This window comes from Sitophilus oryzae, unplaced genomic scaffold (genome assembly GCF_002938485.1).
Source record: "Sitophilus oryzae breed Bouriz unplaced genomic scaffold, Soryzae_2.0 scaffold_179_pilon_pilon, whole genome shotgun sequence".
In the NCBI taxonomy this organism is placed as follows: Eukaryota; Metazoa; Arthropoda; class Insecta; order Coleoptera; family Curculionidae; genus Sitophilus; species Sitophilus oryzae.
Window position 1 is genome coordinate 6,179,240 of NW_022146501.1, and position 4,690 is coordinate 6,183,929.

Consider the following 4,690-nt stretch of genomic DNA (forward strand, 5'->3'; position numbering starts at 1 on the left):
CTAAGGATCTTACGTCACTTTAGTTAGATGATTAACCATTTAATTTTGGCTAATCCAATCTTTTTTTGAGCTCTGATCGGGACCGGCCCACCGGCCCATCTTTCCACCGGCCCACCGGGAATTTTCCCGTTTTCCCATATGGCCCATCCACCCCTGGTGCCCGGTGGCGTAGAGGTACAGGCTCTCGTCTACCAATCTCTAGGTAGTGGGTTCGATTCCCACACCCGGCATTGCATCAGCCGACTATTTTTATTAAAATAAAAGTTTGGGTACCTAGGTCGACTCAGCCTTAAATGAGTACTTGGGATTCACAATCCTGAGGTAATAATAGGCGGTTGAAGCGTAGTGCTAGCCACATTATATTCCTTGTATACCGAACGGCTCTGGTATGGCAAGCTGTACCTTGCTACTCCCAAGGCGTTGAACGCTATATACGGGAGCTATTATATTATATTATTTTTATTATCTTAAAACTAAAAAAAATTCCAATTTTTTTTTTCAAAAAATTCCAAATTTTCAATTTTTTTTTTGGCAAAAAAATCTCATAGGCGTGTTTCTGGGGTTGAACTATACTACCAGTTAAAATACTTGCACTTATTCCTGGGACACCCTGTATATTGGTGACCGATGTGGAAAAACGACAACGCGCCGTAGAAATGTTAACATTATCGATATCGAGCAGAGTTACGAAGATTTAGTCATTTAGGATAGGACTTTAAATAGAAAATTGATTAAAATCCAAAAATTCCGATGAAAATAAAAAAAAAACTGATTAAAATAAAAAAATCTATTTTTTTTATTTTTCTAAAAAAATCTTGATTTTTTGCACCCTGCTTTCAAACAATGTCGAAAATCTAGAGGGCTCTATAGAGGAAAAAAACGGTTTTATGGTCCTAATATTAATTTAAAATTTTAATTAAACAAATTATCGAAACAAATAATATAATTAAATTACTGACTTTGGTAAATCATTGCACAGGATGTTTGAAACTTTCACCAAAATAGGTACATTTTGTTTTCCCTCGTATAATAGACAGATTGGTGTTTCAATTTTTAACTTAAAAAGAAGCTGAAACAGAGTCTGTTACAATATCTCAAAAGCTTACAGTTGAGGGTTGGAACCTTTGGTGAACAGCAAAATAAAAACACTAAACCACCACAATACACCAAAAAACTTTTAATTTTACACTGGACGCGCGTTTCGCTAACTATGTTAGCATCATCAGCAGATGATTATAAACTAATAAGTTAACATGGTTAGCATCATCATCATTATTATAAACTAATAAGTTTATAATCATCTGCTGATGATGCTAACATGGTTAGCGAAACGCGCGTCCAGTGTGAAAGTAAAAGTGTTTTGGTGTATTGTGGTGATTTAGTGTTTTTATTTTGATCTCAAAAGCACTAAAAATGTATCCTAAAATAATCCTCCAAAGATTTTTTAAAAGCCATTTATTGTAGAAAATCTTATTGCTAAGTCCTAATTGTACTCATCGCTTTCTATTTCCTCTTTAGGGCATTAAAAAAACAAACAACAGTATTATTAACGATAAACAAAACACTTTAATTACACGTTTACGTCTTTTTGTCTCTGCCTTTTGTCGTTAACTAGCTGTCTTTCTATTTTTAAATAAAACAACGTAGGTACAAATATAAACAACCTAATAAAAATATCGTTAAATCGAAAAAAACGGTGTCAAGTTACCTTAGAAATGACGATCAATGACAATTTGTATGTAGAATATATGGATTGTATGGATCGGTAACTTGGCGCCGTGTTTTTTATACGCTATGAATATTGAGTTACCGTCTAATAATCTGAGTCGGTCCAAATCATTTAAAATATTAAAACAGTAATTTCATCTCTATAGTTATGTGTGTAACTAGTGCAAAAAGGATATATTTGTTGCACGAAGCATGAGTTTTACAGCTCGAGACTAAGTCGAGAACTACAATCATGCTGAGTGCAACAAATATGCTTTTTGTTTGGTTTGGTTTGGTTGAACAATTCACTAAGGTAACTAATGGACACACTTGATTTCCAGTAGTCTTTTGAATTTTATTCTCATTTCTGCTCGTGGAGGGGGTCTCGGGTTCTTGTTCATCACTTAAAACTGTTTTCCGGAATGTTGCTGCGTGGTGTCCAGTACTGGTACTTGATTTAACTTCTAGGATTTGACAATTTTTTATAAAAATTTACAAATTTTCTCTTTAGTTAAACTCGTCATTAATAATGGCAAGGTGTTTTTTGCACTAGTACAAAAAATTTGGCTTTTAATACAGTAGATAGTGTAAAAAATAGCTCCTTTTTGCACGATCGCAGAAAAATATATTTTTTCGTTTATCTATTAAAATATGAATTCTATAGAAAACGTGAAAATCTCTAGGTTTTAAATCTACCTGTATATTGCCTACTGAAAAAAGGCTGTGCTTTATGAATTATGGCTTCTGTTACATAAATCATTTTATTGCCATAAGCAATTTATCATCGAAAATTAAAACGAGCAGTTCTAGACTCTGGAGATAATTAAAATCTAGAAGCCAACAGACAAGAAATGGGACAGGACACGCGATATTATTAATAATCGCAGTGGTGAACCGGCCTTAACGATAATCATGTTGTACTGCTGAGTCCGCCCAATACAAAATAAATTTGTCTCGTTTCCATATCAATTATTATCTTTCATACATTCTAGATGACTTACATTAAATTAAAAATACTTTCACTTGATAGGTTATAACCATTTGGTATACAATATTTGTTGAATGTGGCCCAATATATTTATATCAAATACGCCACGGTGTTACTTGTGGGTGCTCTCTACTCGTACGTATTAGGTATAGTTTGTATTACCCATGTGTATATTTGGTTCTTAGATTGTCCTTTATTGTTTTTTTTTTGTACTCGTTGAAGAAATTTCATCATCAGAATCATCTTCAGCTTTTACAATCATTACCAATTATGGTGTAGCCTCCTTCACATGTTTAGATACTCTCTTTGTAGTTGGGCCCATTGTTGTCTATTGTTGGCTATGCGAGCCCAAGTTATCCCTGCTAATGTTCTAATATCATATGGTCCCATCTTAGGTTTGGTCTTCTTGTAGGTCTCTTAATTCATCGTAGGTGCTATGTTGTAATTTTTGTGGTCCATCTGTTGTCCGTTCTTCCTGCCCATTGCCATTTGAGGGATGACATCTATTACATGGGTCTTTTGTCGTATCCACTCTATTCTTTTACGGTCTTTCTTGGTTACTCCCTGGTTCCATTGAACGTTGTGCGACCTCCAGTTTCCTTATGATGTCCGTTTTAAGTGTCCAGATTTCGCATGCATAGATCATAACTGGTAGTAGACATTGGTCAAATATTTTCTTCTTTAGATAGAGTGGGATTCTAGATTTGAATATGATTGAATTTATTCTATAAGTAATCGATGCTAACTTAATTAGTAGAGGGAGATGGCCGATTCTACGCCAGGAGTAGGAGGAGCAAGGAGCAGGAGCAGGAGTAAATCAGCTAAGAACGGTTAAAATAGGCTAATAAACAAGAATAAACAGGTTTGAACCGCTTTTGAACTGCTTTGAACCGCTTTTTAGCTTAAAACAACAGGCCTGTTCATTTTTTGTTCAAACCCGTTTATTTCTGTTTTAAAGCTGTTTTAAGCGGTTCAAACCTGTTTATTCTTGTTTATTAGCCTATTTTAACCGTTCTTAGCTGATTTACTCCTGCTCCTGCTCCTTGCTCCTCCTCCTCCTGGCGTAGAATCGGCCATCTCCCTCTACTACTTAATTCTTCTGTTGATTTCTGGTAGTTAAAATCCCGAGCTATGTATTAGTTGTCCCAAAAATATAGGTAGGCATATTCTTCTACTATTTCCACTATTGTGTTATTTATTAGAATATATTTTCTTTCCACTAATTCGTTGTTTAGTTATTGCTAAATTAATTTTGAGACTCACTTTATTGCTGGCTTTATTTAGTTCATTAATTTGAGCTTGTAGTTCTTCAGGACTATTGGCAATTAGGACTATATCATCAGCGAATCTTAGATGGTTAAGCTATTCTCCATCTACTTTTAATGCTTTGTTGGTCCAGTCCATTTGACGGAAGATTTCTTCAAATTTTACTGTAAACAGCTTTGGGGATATTCCGTTTCCCTGTCATACTCCTTTGCCAGTTGGGAACTCTGGGGTTGTTTTATATATCATTACTCTTGCTTTGACTTTTTTTGTATAAATTGGCAAGAGTTTCTATATAAGGCCCTCAAAACCTACGTTTCGCTAGGGCTTCTATTATTGTCTTAGGATATATCGAGCCGAAAACTTTCTCACAGTCTATAAAGGCTAAAATAAATATTAAATATATAGCCACATAGCCTTTATTTATCTCTATATTACTTAAAAAATCTTCAAAATCGACCCACTAGACCACAATATATTGAAATATAAAATTCGTAAGACTTTTAAGGTGTCAATTTATCATCAAGGGTCAGTGTTTTAGTTCGCTGTTTAATTAAAACATTCTGCTACGAAGTTTTCCCATACAAATTGGCAGACACATCGAAAAATAAAAATAAATTTAATATATTCTAATTCATTTAATATTTACTTTGGCATTTCTCGTTTCATAACTCGCAACATTCCCCAAAAAGACTTTTTGTGTTTGTGCACAAACGCATAACGACGCTCCAT

General features: G+C 34.4%; 1 protein-coding gene across 1 annotated transcript in view; it reads right to left on the reverse strand.

Annotated features, from left to right (window-relative positions):
* LOC115882721 (RNA helicase Mov10l1-like) overlaps positions 1-4,690 on the reverse strand; it is a 57,184-nt gene that overhangs the window by 10,773 nt on the left and 41,721 nt on the right. The gene's annotated exons all lie outside the window — the stretch shown is intronic.